Source organism: Panthera leo, chromosome D3, assembly GCF_018350215.1.
Source record: "Panthera leo isolate Ple1 chromosome D3, P.leo_Ple1_pat1.1, whole genome shotgun sequence".
Classification (NCBI taxonomy): domain Eukaryota; kingdom Metazoa; phylum Chordata; class Mammalia; order Carnivora; family Felidae; genus Panthera; species Panthera leo.
The window spans coordinates 13,189,072-13,208,214 of record NC_056690.1 but is presented as its reverse complement, the minus strand read 5'-3'; positions in this window follow the sequence as shown (position 1 = coordinate 13,208,214).

The window sequence follows — 19,143 nt, the reverse complement described above, 5'->3', positions numbered from 1 at the left end:
GGCTGCAGAATCCAAGATGGCTCCCACTCCCATGTCTGGTAGTTGGTGTTGGCCACCAGCAGGGGTGTTTGGTTTTCCTCCGCGTGGCCTTTCCAGCAAGATTGCTTGGGCTTCTTTACACGGTGGCTGAGTGTCAGGAAAGTGAAAAAAAAAAAAAAAAAAAAGAGGAAGCTGCAAGACCTCTTGGGGCCGAAGCCTAGAAGTTGACCAGCCTCGGTTTGGCCTTGTTCAGGGCAAGGCAGAGGGCCAGCCCAGACTCAAGCACAAGATACGGAACCCGGGCTTTGGATGGGAACAGGGGCAGCATTCGTTGCAAAAGAGCACGTGAGATAGGAATAATTTCCTCAGCCGTCTTCGGAAGCAGCATAGCCCAGGTGGGGATCGACCGCACCAAGCCTACCTGCTTACTTGCCCAGAACGTGCAAGAGAGCTGAAAGGAAGAGCTGGGCAAGCCGCCTTTCCCAGAGGAATAGCCGTCCCTGTGCTTGGAATGTTTCCTTCTTACTCTCCTTTTTAATTCGGTGCAATTCCCAAAAGCCTTTCCTAGGCGCCTACTATGTGGTGGTATTTATTGAGGACCTACTATGTATGTGGGGCTCAGTGCTGAGGATAGGGGGAATGAAAGTGAGTTGGTCCTTGCCCTCTGGGAACTCACTGCCTACAGATAAAAGTGACCTATACGCAAAGCTTTGCAGGTCATTGTCACGGGAGCAGGTGTGCTGGGGGTGGAATGCAGAAGAAGGATGGGGGGTGGGCACTAGGGAAGGGACATGGACAGACGGGGACAGTGCCGGAGCTGACTCCTAAAGGGGCAGATGGGCAAGCCAGGCAGAGGGGACAGCCTAGGGTAGGCGGTGGGTGCCTTGGGAACTACCCCCTGCTGGGAATGCTTATCCACAAGGTGCGGTGGGGCACAGAGAGAGTGCAAGAGGGTAAGCCCTGGGGGCAGCCACGAGCTAGAACTGTACAGCCCACCGATGTGGTGCTTCTCGTCTTCTTCTCTTTCTCCCCCAAGACAGATCTTTAGTCTCTGACTGGACTCCGTAGGATCCCACTGAACCCAGACGTGCAAAGGTGGGGAGGAGGACTTTGTAGAGAAATGCAATTTGAGAGCTAAGGTTGCACGCAACTAGGTCCGTGAAGGAGCCACGCAGGGACCTGTAATTTACACGGGTTACGTATTCTTTTACGCGTGCACAAACGGTCCTAAGGGAGGTCGCGGTTTTCAATTTTTTTTAAGAGTTTTCATTTATTTGTTGAGAAAGAGAAAGAGCACAAGCAAGGGAGGGGCAGAGAGAATGCTTAGCAGACTCCCCTTGGTGCAGAGCCCAGTGTGGGGCTCGAACCCACGAACCATGAGATCATACCTGAGCCAAAGTGGGACACTTAACCAACTGAGCAGCCCGTGGGCCCCGGAGGTCGCAGTTTTACAAGGAGTTTATTCTTGAGGATCTTTACATCACTTAGAACTCAAACAATCCAAGCAAACCCCTGAAAGGGGATGGGGAGCATGTCTCTTTATCCATTAAAATGTCACGAACGCAGGGCAATTGTTTACCACCATTTAAATTTCACTCGGGCCCCACTTGGTTCTGAAATGATACAATTACAGATGTCCTTTTTAAAACCGGAGAGATTTGCATTCTTCCACATTTTGCACCTAAAAGGAGGCTTTGTTTCGTACATCTTTTTATACTGAGCTACTTCAAATTTGCAGTTCTCTCTTTTTTTCGTCGTGTCTCTCTCCCACGTGAGACCCAAACGCAGAAAGAGAGCCCCTCTCTGGAGCTCAGACACGTGGGCTGATCTTCCAGTTCTGGCCAAGAACTTGGGTGTCAGAGTCCCTACCACTTTCCGGCTTTCTGACCCTGAGCAATGCACGTTGTGGTCGATCTGAGCCTCAGTTTGCTCATCTGCAAAAAAGTGGTGACTAACAGCCACCCCCAGTTAGAAATAACAGGTAACAAGGTTCTCAGCATGTGACCTGTCTCGGGGTAAATGCTCAGTAACAGGTGGCCATCAGGACACAACGATGACGACATCACCTTGCCCTCGGTGCCTTACTTATCTGCCTTACTTATCTGTTTACGGTTGGTGTTCCAGCCAGACTGTTTGTCCCCCGAGGGCAGGGCCTGAGTCCCAGTCTTGCTTCCAGTCCCAGCCCTGCACACAGAACAGACCCAGTGAAAACGAGGGACGTCCGCTGGACCCCACGCCACACCCCCGTGCACTGGGGAATTTGGTACGCCCTTGGGGATCTTAACTTTCATCCTTGTGATTTCAGGCCCAGGAGCTTCCCCTCTATGTCTCCACGGGGGAAGTAAGTGAGCCCCCACCTCCTCCCTTCCGCACTTCTCTGCGCCCCACCCTTCCGCTCCAGGGTAAATGGAATATGCTGATAAAAGTCATTGACCGGTTTACCTGAGGCTCGGGGACCAAGGGGGCAGATTTGCATTTTAAAAGACCTCTGAGGAAGCAGGGCGGCGCGAAACGCAGGGAAAGTGCTCTCTGATGCTAATGCTAAGGAAGGCAATGTGGAGACCGAGGCCAACTTTCCAGGGACTTTGGGAAGTGAGAATAATCACCTGCGTACTCTCCCTACCGGGGACTGGTGCTGTCATCCTCATGGTTGGTTTCATGGTTGTCATCCTCATAGGAGGTTGACAGAGACCAGACCTACTAGGTCTCTGACCCTGTATCTTGCCAAATCCCGGCCCCCCCCCCGCCTGCCCCCCTCCCCCAGCGGTAGACATTACTGGGACCTCCATTTTGCAGGTTAGGAAACTCCTGCTCAGAGAGGTTAAGTGACTGGAGGGACGACACACAGCTTACAGGCCACAGAGCTGGGATCCAGACGTGTGCCGCACCAAGGCGGTGTTCTTTCTCGAATCTCTCCCTCGGGCAGAGGCTGGGAGGCCAACTCAGAGGAATGGAATGTCTGACATTCGTGGACCTCTCTGACTCCCCCAGCAGCCCCCTGGGAGATCTTGACTCAGTCCCCTCAGCCTCGCTGCCCCCAGCCTGCCTGCCTCCTCCCCAAATCCGCCAGATGTCTCGGTAGCCACTGACCATACTTCCTCACTGCACATACTCCTTTCCGTGCTTTGGCACACTCTGTGCCTGAGTCTGATGTTCCCTTCCCCCACCCCCTGTGCCTTGAAAATTCCTTCACTCCCTAATGATCCAGCTCACATGCCTCCCTGGCCCTATGAATGTAACTCATATCCTTATTTTTTTTTCGCCCATAAAGTAAGGCTGACACATACCATTGTACAGGTTGCACACTGCACAGTGCTTGAGGCACCACTTGCCTAGTCCACCATAGCACAGATGTTTCTTCTTCTTTTTTTAATGCTTATTTATTTATTTTGAGGGGGGTGTGCAGAAAGAGAGGGAAAGAGAGAATCCCGAGCAGGCTCCACACTGTCAGCACAGAGCCCACAGTAGGGCTCGATCTCATGAACTGTGAGATCATGACCTGAGGCAAAACCAAGAGTCTAACGCTTAATTGACTGAAGCCACTCAGGTGCCCCTAGATGCTTCTTTGTTGGAATTGTATCTGTTTCCGACTACAAGCTTGGAGCTAGGGATGAATGAATGAATGAATGAGTGAATGAAGAAACAAATCCTGTAAGATATGACTATAACATAAAAAGACCACAAACACCCCAGATCTTGCCCTTCCAAAAAGGTGTTTCCCCTGCCATAATCGGCCCTTTGCTTATTCCCACCAGGCCACCGGTGCTCAGAGCACTATCGGAAGTCCTCTCTGGGGATTTCCTTCAGAGCCAGGTTCCAAGCCACACAAGTAACCCCTGCTCATTATTTTGCAATCATGGGTCTTTATCACCCAAAGCGATCCCAGCCAGCTTCATCTTCTACCTTGTTCATCAGACCTGGCTCCATTTAGCTTTGGGCTCTGTCCAGAAATCAAGTCCAGTCTCCAAGAAGGAAGACCTGCCGCCACGGAGGACAGTCTGAGGGAACTGCCAAGGCGTCAAAGGCTAAGCAGCAGCTGGTGCCCAAAACGTGCCGTGCCCAGCAGCCTGGCTGGCCTCCCAGAGGCCTCCTTTGAAGGATCACGCTTACTTCATTTTGTATGTTCGGGTGTGTTGATTTTCAAAAATTCGATTGAGCGTTGAGCGTTCACTAGGTGCCATGTTTTTAGAAATATTATCTCATTTAATCCTCACAATCGCGGGATGGATCTAACTCTCCCCATCGTACGGATGCAAAAGTTGAGGCTCTGAGAGGTGAGGGGGCTGGCCCTGGTGCCTTATTGGCTCACTGAGGGGCTGAGTCTTGGACCCAGATCTGTCAGCATTCAAAACTGATGTGTTTTTTACTACAAGTACCACATTGCCTGTTCCCTCCCTCCCCCACCCCCACCCCCACTTCAGATACAGCTTCTTGTGATGTTTCACTACCCTAGGAATAGACATCTGGGTTACCTGTCATTCGCCCCTAACGGGGTGCCGTTCGCCCCTCATCATGCTGGGTTTCGTCATGTTCTAGAACAAGGGTCAGCAATCTACAGCCCTCGGGACAGATCTGGACAGATGCCTGCTTTTGTAAATAAAGTTTTATTGGAACACAGCCACCCCCATTTGTTTACAAAATGTCTACAGCTCTGTCTATGCTCTAACAGCAGAGATGAGGAGCTGTGGCCATATGACCCCAAAGCAAAAAATATTTGCTCCTGACCATTTACCAAAAACATTTGCGACCCCAGTTCTAGAAGAGGCGGGACGTTTTTCTGACTTCCCAGCCTCCGAACCTCCTCCTTGTAATTGAGGAACTTGCCCTCCAGTGAAGCAAAGCTCACTGCTGGCTACAGAGGCCAGACGTACAGACAGCTACCCACTATAATGGGCTGAACGGTGGCCCCGGAAAGATATGCCCATGTCCTAAACCCCAGAACCTGTGAATGTGACCTTACTCGGTAAAAGAATCTTTGCTGGTGTGATTAAGTTAAGGATCTCAAGGTGAGCTCTCCCTGGATGATCCAGATGGGCCCTAAATCCAGTAAGTGTTTCTATAAGAGACACGCATAGGAGAGACACAGAGGAAGAGAAGAGGAGAAGGCCAAGTGAAGACAGATTGGAGTGGCTGTAAGAAGAATCCCTTCCTTCCTAGAACCTTCAGAGGAAGGGCAGCCCTGCCGCCACTTCGATTTTGAACTTCAGGCCCCCCGAACTACAAGTCAATTTCCCTCGTTTTAAACCACCAGGTTGCTGGTAATTTGTTATCGCTGCTACAGGGAACAAATACGGACGCCCTTTCTCCCTCGCGGCGGGGGCACAGACATGTGACTGTGCTCTACCAATCACATGCAACTTCCTAGATGAAGTGGGAAGCTATTGGTTGGAGGGAACCAGACCTACACCCTCACTTGCCTTGGTGCTCGCGAGGGTGGGGGCGGCTGCCAGGTGGCTTTCAGGGATGCCAGTGTCTGTAGCTTTAGTGGCGTTGGCCCGTGTCCAGAATTGTTGGTGACGATGGAGCCTATTACTGGATCTGTGCCAGAGGGGACAGCGGCGGCGTCTTCACTATCGGATTGTTTCTGGGGTGATTTCGGGGCATAACTCCTGGCTACACAGACTCCCAAGTCAGAGTTGCCAACTGGAAATTCCGCAAGCTCCGCCCTATCTTTTGGGTACATTTGTTTGCTGATAAAATCAAACAGTGGCTGTTGTCTTCGGGGACGTGCTGAAGCCAGCTCACGTCAGCCCAGGAGTACCAGTTGTCCACCGCCCTTTCCGGATCCTCATTCTTGTGATGTCACGTGGGTGCCTTAAACATCAGGCACCACGGGCGTATTTTCACCACGGAAATTGGCCTGTGCAATAAACCAGAGTTCTCTGTTTCTGGAGAGTTGATTTATCAGCAAACCACAGGTTGTTTCCAACTAAAACTCTGATGGACGGCCATTGAATATCTCATTTCATCCCCGTCTCTAGCTGGGAAGAACGATTCGATAATCATCTTTCTACAGTGAGGAATCTAAAAGAGATGAAACGATTCTTCAAAGTCATACATCTATGGGGTGATAAATTCGGGACCCGAACCTCTGATTTCACATTCAAAATAAAGCAAATGACCCACCTTTTTTTCCCCCCTTGAAAAGCGAAGATTTAAAGACAAAACTCCACCCAAAAGCCAACAGGCTCCCAAACAAAAGCCATGCAGACCTCCACAGTACCCGAGGGGACACCGTCTGGCCTAAACTCATCCAAATCACCCTGTGTCTTGCCCAAGGGGGATTCCTCCGGGCAGAGAGTTGGCAGGTCAGAGCTCGGGTTCAGGGGCACTTAGATTGGAGCTGGAGCACAGCCTCCTTTGCAGTTAAAACCCCCTTCGTGCTGTCAGTGTAGAAAGAGACAGCCTTCCACATTTGGAGGGCAATAGATTGCAGGTACAATTAACAGGCTTGAGGGAGGCAGACAGTCTCACCTTGATGCTTTTCAGCGTCCAAAGCTTGTGCTGTGGGCGCTGACAGATTTGCCATTAGCACGACACGTCGAGAGCCTCTGCGCCTCATCTCCAGGAGAGAGATTTATAATGTCTACACAGCTGTTTAGGTGCGGCTGCAGTCAGATACCATGGTCTGGGAGTGAGGCCTCCTGTCTGAAGACAGCCTCACTCCTGCCCGCTCGACCTGGAAGCCTGGACCTTGGGAACAATGGAAAGAGCCCTGTGGATGTTCCCCTGCTGGGATCACACCGTTCTGCCCCCTTTGTCTTCCCCTGGACAGACGCTTTCGCTTGTGGGGAGTGCCATTTCCTGGCCTCTGCCCGGAAAACAAGCAGGTGCACCGGGGAACGCAGCAGCAACAGGGACAGGAGGTTTCACGTGCGTCCATGCTCATGCTCCAGGGCCCCCAGGAGGTGTAGGGGGCACTGATGTGTGTCAGGTTGGAAACACCTGGAACCAGAGCTTTACAGCAGCTGCAGGGGGTGGACAGATCCAAGACGGATTTCCACAGTAAGAAAGATAAAGACTTCTGTTTCGTGAGACCTCCTATCTATTCTGTGTACACGCGCTCAAATCCTGACAACAGCCCTGTCGGGCATGCATGATGCCCTCATTCTTCCGATGAGGAATCAGAGGCCTGGAGAGGTTAAGAAGCAGCCCCAAGCGGTGCCTCAGTGGCTCAGTCGGCTAAGCATCCCACTCTTGACTTTGGCTCAGGTCGTGATCTCATGGCTTGTGAGATTGAGCCCCGCCTCGGGCTCTGTGCTGATAGCGTGGAGGCTGTTTGGGATTCTCTCTCCCTCTCTCTGTGTCTCCACCCCTCCCCAATCACACACACACACACACACACACTCTCTCAAAAATAAATATTAAAAAAAACTTCCCCAAAAAAAGAAAAAAAGAAGCAGACCCAACGTCCATAACCCATTAGTGACAAAGCCAGGATTTGATCCCAGGACTTTATGACTCTAACGCTTCGTTGTTGGACAGAGTTCAGTAGGGACCCCCCCGCGTACACACAGATTCACGTCCATGCTGAACCTATGGATGTGACCTTATCTGGAAATAGAGTATTTGCAGATGTAACTACTTAAGAGGGGCTCATACTGGTGGAGGACGGGTCCTCATCCGATCTGGTGCGCTTCCGTGAAGAGGGCAGTTTGGACCCAGAAACCAGACACACACGGGGATTCGCGGAAGGGACAATGACGGCAGGGATTGGAGCGATGCAGCCGTAATCCCCAGAAGGCCAGCAACTGCCGGCCACCAGAAGCTAGAAGAGGAAGGATCGTCCTCTCGAGACTTTGGGGGAATCATGGCCCTGCTGATATCTTGATTTCAGACACCTGGCTTCCACAGCTGTGAGACAACACATTTCTGTTGTTTTAAAACGTCCAGTTTGGGGGCGCCTGGGTGGCCCTGTCAGTTAAGTCACCTACTCTTAGTTTTGACTCAGGTCACGGTCTCACAGTTTGTGCGTTCAAGCCCCGCGTCGGCCTCCGAGCTGACGGTGTGGATCCTGTTTGGGATTCTCTCCCTCTCTCTCTCTCTCTCTCTCTCCCTCTCTGCCCCTCTCTGCTGGCTCTGTCTCTCAAAATAAATAAACTTCAAAATTAATTTAAAACAAAACACCCGGTTAGTGGTGTTTTTGTGACAGAGGTCCTAGGAGACTAACACAGGTACTTTGGCAAGAGGGAGTTTCGTGCCGGGGGCCCTGGGAGAGGCCGGGGAGGTTGCCCACACCGCATGCCCTGTCCTGCATTGTCCCAACTCCACCCGTACTCATCTCTCTGCCAAGACCAAACCTAGGGAGCTCTAGGACCAGGCTGCTTCCTGGATCCTGACAAGAGAGAAACCAGAGGCCAAAGTGACCAGTCCCTTCCCCTCCCACTTCTTTTCCTCAGGAATCTGTCCCCAGCTCGCCCTTCAGGCCTTCAGGCAAAGGTACCGTGTGTACAGAGGGCGGGAAAAAAGGCTCCTTCCTGTCAGTGAATGATGCCGACAGTTTCTTTCTAGCTGGTGGCTCGGTGGCCCTTGTGTCCACGTTGTGTGATGCTGGGGCAGTTTTGCCTCAGAGAGACCAGGCCACCCCATGAGGCCCCTGGGCTTGTGAGGAGCAAGGCCGCCCTTCGGTATTCCGTGTCCAGACACACCCTCGCGGCCGACAGCTCAGAGACGTTTTTCTTTTTCTGTTTTTCTGTTTGGGATTGGAGACGCCTCTGCCGTTGCCCTGTGTCTCCAGGGACGGCCACAGCAGTTCCCTCAAGACTCTGTGGTTGGGTCCGCCCTCCCAGGAGGCCGGCCTGCCAGGGAAGCCTCTGAGAAGGAGCGTGTCACCCTGTTTGAGCGAGTGTCTCTCGGGAGAGGCATGCGGATCAGATCGCGCTATCACTGTTCAGCTGCACCCTGCTCTCACTGGACGGTGGCCCTGTTCCCTTTTCCCAGTGAGTTCCCAGGAGCTGGCACAGAACAGGTTCTTTGTGTTCGTGGACTGAACAAACCCCGGATTCACTGTAGAGAATCGTTTCGATTGTGTCAAACCAGTCCATTCACTGACTGAATGGTTTCCGCCAACAAAGCCGCCATTTTGGACTTCCTACTTGGTGCCCGTGGTCTGATATTTGTCACCCCGTGAGAGGGTACGACTACAGACGAGGTGACTGAGGCTCAGAATGGCAGCATCATTCGCTCAGGCTCACACAGCTGAGACACATCAGAGGTGGCATTTGAACCCCAGTCTGCAGAACTCTGGGGTTCCCTCCGTACCCAGTGCCTTTCCAGGACCTACTCCCCCCCACGCCAAATCATCTCTTTGGGGACTGCGGACACACAGCCTTAGTCTAGTTCTTTCAAGAGAGTAAGTGCAAAAACAGCCCATCCTGAAGTCAAACCTCTTTATACTGGGTTCCTCAGAACCTCTTCAGCCCACATGACTGAGGTTCCTCAAGAAGCCAGCGGACAGTGACCTCCTACCGGGAAATCTTGTTCCCGCGAAGTTGACCGCACCCCTCAACAACACTGCGCTGGGGGGCCCAGGAGGGTGGGGTGATTTTTCCTGGCCCCCTCAAATCTCTGAGCTTTCAGAGTCTCAGGATCTCCATTGCCAGGGAAAGAGTCTGTTCTTGGGGAAGATGATGATGATGACCATGATATGATAACTCTGACGATGAACATGGTCTGGGCCATACACTGCGCTGAACTTTCCTACATCTGTTTAGGCCTCAAGTAATCTCCCTCCGCAGATGGACACCGTCCCCATTTCACAGGCAAGGAAACTAAGTTCACTCGCACAGGCCCGAGACCCCATTCTGAGCGATAGGCTGCCTCTTAACTCCGTGACACTCTGCTACCTTCAGACAGAGCCGACCACAGAAGGTCTTCTGGAATGTTCTGATGGGTAACCTACCTCCTCAGCCTGCAGGGTTTGCCCTGGGGATGTCAACAGGAGACTCAATTTACTTCTGTCCAGAGCCCAGCAGGGCCTCCTTGTGCCGTGGCTTCCAGGTAAGTGGGACCCAGCGTGAGGCCCAGCTCTCTATGACCCCTGGGGTCACCGAGGCAGGGAGGCTCCAGCCTCCCTTTGACTCGTCAGTGGAGTTCCCTCAAGTCACCCCAGTTTTCCTCTGTTTAAAAGGAGACTAATCATAGCGAAGCAGTTTGAAGCCGTGGTCTGAAAAGCATCATTATTACTTGCCTGAGGATCTTGGCATCTCAGGGCCTCGGGAGAAGAAAGAAAGAAACCCACATTGATTTCTAATGCAAATTGGGTCTGAAGAGGGTCGCTGGGCTCTCTGGAGTTCCCAGTCACCCACAGAGGAGGGCACACCCCAGGGGGGACTGTTGCCTCGGGCAAAGAATTTCCTCTCATCAAGACAAAACCCAGACTGCCCGCCCCTAGCATCCTTCTGGAATGTGGCTCCAGTCAAAGCAGAATTCCCGAATCTGGGATCATCTGGCCGCTTTTCTCTCCCTCCCCCTCCCCCCGCTTCCCTTCCACCACATCTCCCCATCGTGTGCATGCTCACGTGTGCACGCACACACGTGTGCACACGTGCGCCCAACATGCTCATGCGTGTGTGCGCGCACACAGTTCTCACACGCACGCACAAAACAGATTTACAGACACTCGCATACGCACACACACATCCACGCAGGGACGCTCATGCAACCTCAGGACACATGTGCGCACACGGTGCTCACACTCCCCCGTGTGTACCCTTCCCTGGTAGCACCCATTTCCTTGTCGTTTTCTTCATGGCTTTGCCCGCCCATCAACCCCTCTCTCCAGGCCCTGGGATCCTGCGTCCAGATGTCAGAATATCTCGTGTCTGACACACACACAGAGCAAATGCACCCCGGGTTCCATGGAAATTTGCTTCTTGTGAGGGGCCTGTCAGCTTCATCCTGCTGGAAGACAAAGGGAAGGAAGTGAATTCTGGAAGGACTTCCTAGTCCCTGGCACCGGGCAAAGGCGTCTTGCCCTCCATGCCACCCTGAGAGATGAAGATTATCTTTCCCAGGCCTTGGATGACGAAGTCAAGGCGCAGAGAAGCCCAGGGGCTCATCTCTGTCGGATCAGTTCTTTCAAAACATATTTATTGAGTGGCTACTACGTGCCAGGCCCTGTTCTGGTAGCAGGGGAGGCGACGCCGAATGGAGCACAGAAGTCGGCCCTGCGTGTATGTTCACTAGGCTAGTGAGTGGGGCAGGCGGGAGTCCCCCTGTGGTTCTTCTGACTCCAGAGTCCTTGATTTTCCTATGTCCCTCCCGGGCCACTTGTGTGTCCCCTAGGCACTTTGGCGTTTGTGGACCACTTCCTCCAACGTGATCATTTGTGGCTACAGACAAGAGTAATCCAGGCCACATCAAAACCTTTCCTTTGACCCTGAAAGTCCTCGGGCTTCAGATTTTGAAAGAAATCAAGGTGTGAGCATGGGACCACAGCACTGTGCCTGCTGCACAGAATGCACACAGGGTCGGTCTGTGCTGTGTCCCTTAACTCCGGAGTGGGGTTGCCTCCCCTCGAAAAGTGAGTCTTGGGACCTATTCACCGTGGCCACGAGGCGGAAACGCCCAAATATCCGTCAACGGGTGAATTAGCAAAACGTGACTCATCCAAGCAACGGACTATCATGCAGCCGAGAACAGGGGCAGAGCCCCGCACCCAGCACAACGTGAGTAAATCTTGAAGGCATCGTGCCGACCCAGAGGTCACATGGCGTATGATCCCATTTGTGTGAATTATCCAGAAGGGGAAAATCCACAGCGATAGAAAGGGTCACGGTCGCCAGAGGCTGGAGGGAGGGGGGAAAATGACTGCTTCATGGGACAGAGTTTCCTCTGGGGGCGAGGAGAAGGTTTTGGAACTGGGTAGCGGTAAGGGGTTGTACAACATTGGGAGTGTACGAAATGCCGCTCAGCTGTACGTTCTAAAGTCGTTAATTTTATATTACACGCATTTCACCTCAATTCAAACAAACTAACAGCGAGCCACGGGGTTTCTCTTTCCACATCACACTGGAGCGTCTGAGTACAAAGCCTTGGCGGTTCTCCCCAGTTTTCTACTCCCGTTCCCTTCCTCTGGGGCCCTCCTCTTCCCCTCCGCCCTTGTCACGTTCCTCCTCTTGTCCTTCTCCTGGCCTGACAGAAAGCACCTTGGCCCAGGAGCCCTGGCTGTCGGGATGTGCTGTGGGGCCGGAGGCCAGAGATTGCACGCTGCTGACTCCAGGGCCCTGTCTAGCCTATTGACATATTTTCCTTGGCTCATACGTTGTTCTTAAGAACCTCCATTCGGTTGCCAATGTTTCAAAACTGAGAGATTTTCCATGAAACACACACACACCGAAACACACGCATTTCCAGCTTCTCTGGAGGATCTCGGAGGCCCTGACCGCAGCTCTGGGTCCTTGTTCCCCTCACGGCTGTGAGAAACAGGCTGCTGCTGTCTTGTTAGAGGGGCTCCTTCTCTCCTGTTTGCCACAGTCCCCACCAGGCCTTATCGTCTTCTCCGATGGCCTCGGTTTCTGCTGGCTGGTCCCCGCGGCCATGGAGTTTGTGACCCCCAAAGCTGCGGCCAGTGACTGTATCCTCTCCAGACCTCACCGACAAGGGTCTTTTCAGCAGAAAATCTATGAGTCTTAGCTTGCGAACTCGATTTCTGGACCTGCCGTTTTGCTGGGCCTGGGAGTCCACCGGATGTGAAGTTCAAGGATGCTGTTGGTGCCCTGGCAGGACCCCTTTATGGGACCAGTGCAGCGCCCTCCGCTGTGTCTCGACCGAGTGGGAGCTGCCTCGCCTGGTCTGTCCTCACTCCCGGAGCAGCCCCTAGCCAAGGACTGACCGACAAGGTGCAAAAGTCCCACACGCCTACCTCAATGGTGTGTGTGTGACCGTCTCCCTCTGGGTTAATATGAATAATTAATTACCGCTGTTAATATCTTTATGATGAGTATCAGACAATGTGCACAACCCTGTCCTGGCGTTATATCTAACACTGCCACAGCCCTCACTAGGAGATGGCTCGATATCATCCCAGAAGAGAACCCTGAGACAGCAAAAGCAACTTGTGATGGAATACGAAATACATTTTGGTCTTTGTCCCATGCCCTGTTCCTGGCACAAAGCTCCTAAAGCCTTTGTAATGTCCTAGGCGATAAGAGTCACAAGAGTGTCTTTTATTATAATATTTGGGTTATTGGGGCTCCTGGGTGGCGCAGTCGGTTAAGCGTCTTGACTCCAGATTTTGGCTCAGGTCATGTGGGGTTTGCGTTTGAGTCCCACATGGGGCTCTGTGCTGATGGTGTGGAGCCTGCTTGGGATTCCGTCTCTCCTTCTCTGCCCCTCCCCCACTCTCTGTGCCCCCTCTCTCAAAATAAACAAACTTAAAAAAATTAAAAAAAAAAATTTCGGTTCTGTCCCCAGTTCCTGAAAGCCTCCAGAGTGATGAGCCCAGAGGAGTATCTTTTGTTGTCGGCTGTAAACCCCTTTCAGCCACACCTGAGTTTATTCTAATGAGGATGACTTCGGGTGGGGCCCCTACATAGCCTCAGGATGGGGCTGGCCACCGGAAAGACCACGTGATTAGAGGGATGGACCTTCCCATCCCATCCACCAGACCTCTGGGAAGAGGGGGAAGTGGAGGTTAAATTTCTCTAGAGCAGGGAGATTCGATGAACTTCCGGGATGGTGAACACATCCCTGTGCCAGGAGGGTGGTGCACCCCAGCTTTGTGGGGACAGAAGCTCCTGCACTTGGAGCCCTTCCTGACCTCCCCTCATGTGCCTCTTCATCTGGCTGTTCACCTGTGTCCTTGATAAGAAACCTATATATCCTTTATAATAAGTAAATGTTTCCCTGAGTTTGGGGAGCCGTTCTAGCAAACGGTCAAATCCAAGGGGGGGTCGGTCATGAGAATCCCTGATTTATACCTGGTCGGTCAGAAGCACAGTAACAGCCTGGGCTTGGGTTGGGGACCGAAGTGGGGGCAGTCTTGTGGGACTGAGCCCCCTTAACCTGAGGGTCTGTGTGAGCTCTGGGTGGTGAGTGTCAGAGTTCAGTTGAATTGCGGACGCCCAGCTGACGTACAAAGAATCAGAGCTGTGGTTGGTGGTGCTGGAAAACATTCCAGAGACGTTGCTCGCCTGAAGTCACGTGGCCAACGAGTGGGCAACTTAAGGCCCAAAGCTAATTCCTCCTGACATCTGGGCGTTTCACTCACTGTGTTCAGTCACAGTGCCATGGTTGAGTGCACACTCTCATCTCTGATGTACGAGATCCTTCCTGTATTTTATTTTATTTTATTATTATTTAAATGCTTTTTTTAATGTTTATTTATTTTTGAGAGAGAGACAGAGCGTGAGAGGCGGAGGGGCAGAGAGGCAAAGAGTCACAGAATCGGAAGCAGGCTCCAGGCTCCGAGCTGTCAGCACAGAGCCTGACTCGGGGCTCGAACTCACGGACCGTGAGATCGTGACCTGAGCCGAAGTCGGACGCTTAACCGACTGAGCCACCCAGGCGCCCCTACTTTATTTTATTTTAAAGTTTATTGATGGGGCGCCTGGGTGCCTCAGTCGGTTAAGCATCTGACCTTCGGTTCAGGTCATGATCTCATGGTTTGTGGGCTCGAGCCCCCTGTCGGGCTCTGTGCTGACAGCTCGGAGCCTGGAGCCTGCTTCGGAGTCTGTGTCTCCCTCTGTCTCTGCCCCTCCTCCACTCGTGCTCTGTCTCTGTCTCTCTTAAAAATAAACGTTAATAAAAAAATTAAATGGGCTTTCTTTACCTATAAAAAAAATAAAGTTTATTTATTTATTTTGAGAGAAAGAGAGAGTGAGAGCAGGGGAGGGGCAGAGAGAGAGAGGGAGAGAGAGAATCCCAAGCAGGCTCTGCGCTGTCGGCACGGAGCCCAACATGGGGCTCGATCTCACAAACTGTGAGATCATGATCTGAGCTGAAGTCAAGACTCAGATGCTTAACGGGCCATGCTACCCCAGCACCCCCTATTTTGCAGGTTATTATTCCTCCTCCACCCCCATTCTCCTCTTCAGCTTCCACCCTCCACCTCAGCACCTGCTTATTTACTGCATGTCCTTTCAGTACATCTGGCCACCTGCCAGAGGCCAGCACTCCCCATGTGTTTATTTACCTATAAGTGAAAATCTATACCATTTTGTGTGCATTTGATTTACATAAATGTTATTGAGCAATAAATCCCGTTCTGTTGCCTTTTTCGCTCCACGCCACGCTCTTGAGAGGCATCCATCAGAAGCCATCACAGTCTCCCCTTCTAGGGCTGCTGGTTTTAGTGAAAAAGAAAACAACAGCCATCAAGTTCAACTGGAACAACGAATATGATTTTCAGTGTAAGTATATCCCATTCCGTAGTTGGGATATACTTATGTTAACAAAGCGACCTCTATTTTATCTGGCAGTACTCCCCTCTTTCAAATGAGAAAAAGGAGGCTGGGAAAGATGAGTCAATTCCTCCAGTAAGCTGCAGAGCCAGGAGCCAAAGCTGGGTCGGTCTGCAGCATCCAGAAGACTCCTCAGCCTATGACCTCTAAGGCATCTGGGAGAATGGGAGCAGTTGAGGCGCAGGAAGCATTATTTTAAAAGAGTAAGCCCAGGGGCACCTGAGTGGCTCTGTTGGCTAAGCATCTGGCTCTTAATCTCGGCTCAGGTCACGATCTCACGGCTCGTGAGTTCAAGCCCCGCGGCGGGCTCTGAGCTGCCAGTGTGGAGCCTGCTTGGGATTCTGTCTTCCCCCCGCCCCGCTCTCTGCCCTTCCCCTGCTCATGCTCTCTCTCTCTCTCTCTCTCTCAAACTAAATAAACATTAATAGAGAGAGAGAGAGTAAGATCTGCCGAGGTGGGGGAGGTGGCTGCCTGTTTCTGCACCTGCCTCGCTCTCCTGTTTCTGTGCATCAGTTGAGTTTCTGCTGGCACGCGTCCCCCATGGTGCCAAGTGGCCCCTAGGCCCCCGCACAGTGTTTGGTCTCAGCGAAGTAAGTGGTCAGTCCCGTACAGCCCTGGCCTTCAGCACAGTGCCTGGTGCACGGTGGGCGCTCGATACGCATTTGACGACCGGGTGATCATTTTTACAAGGTCAAGCAACACCCCCCTCTCTGACCACGTGTCCCCTCGGGAAGCCCACATGGCTGCACGCGGAAACCCGTCAAGCACGGAGCACCTTCGTGGCTGTGCTGACGCCGACATCCGTCTCCCTCACCTGTGAACATTCGCTGAGACTCACTCTTAATCGTGACTGAAAGCAACATGTTTCCGATTTCCATATTATTAGAAAGAGGCGGAGCTCGCCATAAATGATTCAAGACGTGTCAATCAAATGACAATACAAATGATGCATTTATTTATTTACGCCTCTCATAGCCGCCTTGCTTTGTTCTAGCTTTCTCCTTCTGGGGAGTTTCTCGCACCCTCCTTTTCTCTTTGAAGTGCGTTGGCTGATATTTTATTCATTATAGAATTTAACAAAGCCTGCATGGTGAAAGAATCCAGGTTAGCCTCTATATAAAGTGCTGAGCAGAACTGTAGAGAGACCTTAGGGCTTCCGTTGGTCCCAGCTGGTTCTTCTGAGTTGATTTGGTTTTTGCAGGAGGCAGTGGGGATACAGCAGCGAACAGGACAGACACTCTCCTTGCCTTCATGGAGCTGACATTCGAGTTGTGACAGCTGTTGTGCGGCCCAGGTCAGAGGCTTAACCATTAGTCAAGTCCCAAGTAGCCCGTTTCAATCAGGTCGCTGCCTTGGAAAGAGATGAACAAAACCATCAAAATGTGCATCCTCTTTGACGGTATTGTTGTCCGCCCAAGAATTTATCTGTAAGAAACAATTAAGGATACGCACAAAGACTTAACCACAAGGGTCTTGGTTTTGGCTTCTTTCCGTACGGCAACCTTACAACGTGGCTGCTGTTATTTTTTGTAACACATTTTTAAAGTTTTATTTCTTTATTTTGAGAGAGAGAGAGAGCAGGAGAGGGGCTGAGAGAGAGAGAGAGAGAGAGAGAGAATCCCAAGCAGGCTCTGCGCTGTCAGCACAGAGTCCGATGCAGGGCTCAAACTCACAAACCTTGAGATCAGGACCTGATCCAAAATCAAGAGTCAGACGCTTCACCGACTGAGCCCCTGGGCGCCCCCCTGCTATTGTTATGCCTGGTTTACTGATGGGGAACCATGCAGAGAAGTGAAGCAAGCGGGTGGGCTACAGTCTGAAGCCCTACACCGTGTACTCTCGACAGCTTCTGGCCAAGTCTGCAAGAGTGAAGGCAACAGTGATGCTCCCTGGTGGTTGGACTCTGGGTGCTTTTGATTTTTTTCCTTTTGGCCTGTGTGTAATCCGAGTCTTCTGCTATGACCATCAGTTTCTTATGCACCCTGCCAAAAATAAAGCGTGAAAAGAAGTATCACATATTCCAATCAACCAATCAATCGATCACTCCATCAGTCAGTTGGCTGTGCTCTTTCAATGTGTCTTCTGTCGTGAATGAACCAACCACCCCAAATCCCAGCCAAAGTCGTTGGTCTCTAGACGTTATGGCCAGAGGGGCCCCCGCCCTGTGGTGTCAGCCAGGGCGTACGTCTCAGTTGGCCTCAGTGACGCCTCCCAGTGTCCTGTAGGGCTTGTGAAATCAAGACACGTTGCGTAAGAGTGGCTCATTCTGGAGACGTGAGGCTGTTTATCACCCCTGAGTTATTTTTATTGGTGTGTAAATCGAGTTGTCCTCCTTGGGAACTTTCTGGGGCTACAGAGAGTCCCACAGCCCTTGGAGAGGGAGGATGGTGTTGGCCAGTGCTGGACAGGGCGTTGGCCTGGCATTTTGCAAGAAGCCCCCTATTCCTGACTCAGAAAAGGGTGTCAGAAAGAGCTGGATGTCCAGCCGGCCATCCCGGGCATTTGCCCGGCCTGTCTGGTGGCAGTGACGATGGTGACGACAATGATGGTAATGTTAATGATATTACGAGGAAAGCAGACAGACCTTCGACGGTCAGACGGTTGTGCAGACGGTAAGAATGACTGCAGCAGCAGGAATGACACAAAACGATCTTGCGAATCAATGGGATAAAATAAGATTATTGTGTGACCTTTAGCATTTTTTTTGTCAAAACATTGAAAACTCTCTTACTGTCAGTGATAAATGTTTAAGGACATGAAAAGATAGCAACACTAACATGTATTTAATATACTTTAATTTAGAACATCGGAAACACTGAGAGTTGCAGTGTTGTATTTCTTTGTATAAAAATTGTCCGGGGGGCGCCTGGGTGGCTCACTCGGTTAAGCATCTGACTTCGGCTCAGGTCATGATCTCACAGTTTGTGAGTTCGAGCCCCGCGTCGGGCTCTGTGCTGACGGCTTAGAGCCTGGAGCTGCTTCGGATTCTATGTCTCCCTCTTTCTCTGCCCCTCCCCTGCTCATGCTCTGTCTCTCCCTCTCCTTCAAAAATAAATAAAAACAATTAAAAAATAAAAATAAAAAATTGTCCAGAATAGTTTGAACAGTTCTCGCCTCCTTCTTCTGGTTGTTTAACTAATACTATGGAGGGAGCATCTTTTATAAGCCTTGGCACAAGATAGGATCACCTTCCCACATCTTATCCTTCGTACCTTCCGGTGTCGTGACATTCTGAGAGTTCCCGCTGGCCTCACTTTCTCTGGGATGTCTTCATCGTTTCATCACAACTACTTCCCTCATTTATGTCAGTAAATCTGTCCTCCTCTGGTGGCACCTCTAGAACCTCTTAAATTGAAGCAGCATCAACATTCTCAGAGTCATCTATTTCTTCCATAAGCCTATAATTTTTGAATGGTTATTTTATGTCACCTCAGCTAGGCCACGGTACCCAGATATTTGGTCAAAGGTGACTCTGGGTATGTCTGTGAAGGTATTTTTCAGATGCAATTAACATTTAAATTGGTGGGCTTTGAGTAAAGCAGATGATTCTCCATATTGTGGGTGGGCCTCATCTAATCAGTGGAAGGCCTCAATAGGAAACGACTAACCTCCTGCAAGGAAGAGGGAATTCAGCCACCAGATGGCCTTTGGACCAAGCTGCAGCATCAGCTGGTATCCAACCTGCCAGCCTACCCTGCAGGTTTTGGACTTACCAGCCTCTACTATCTATCTATCTATCTATCTATCTATCATCTATTTT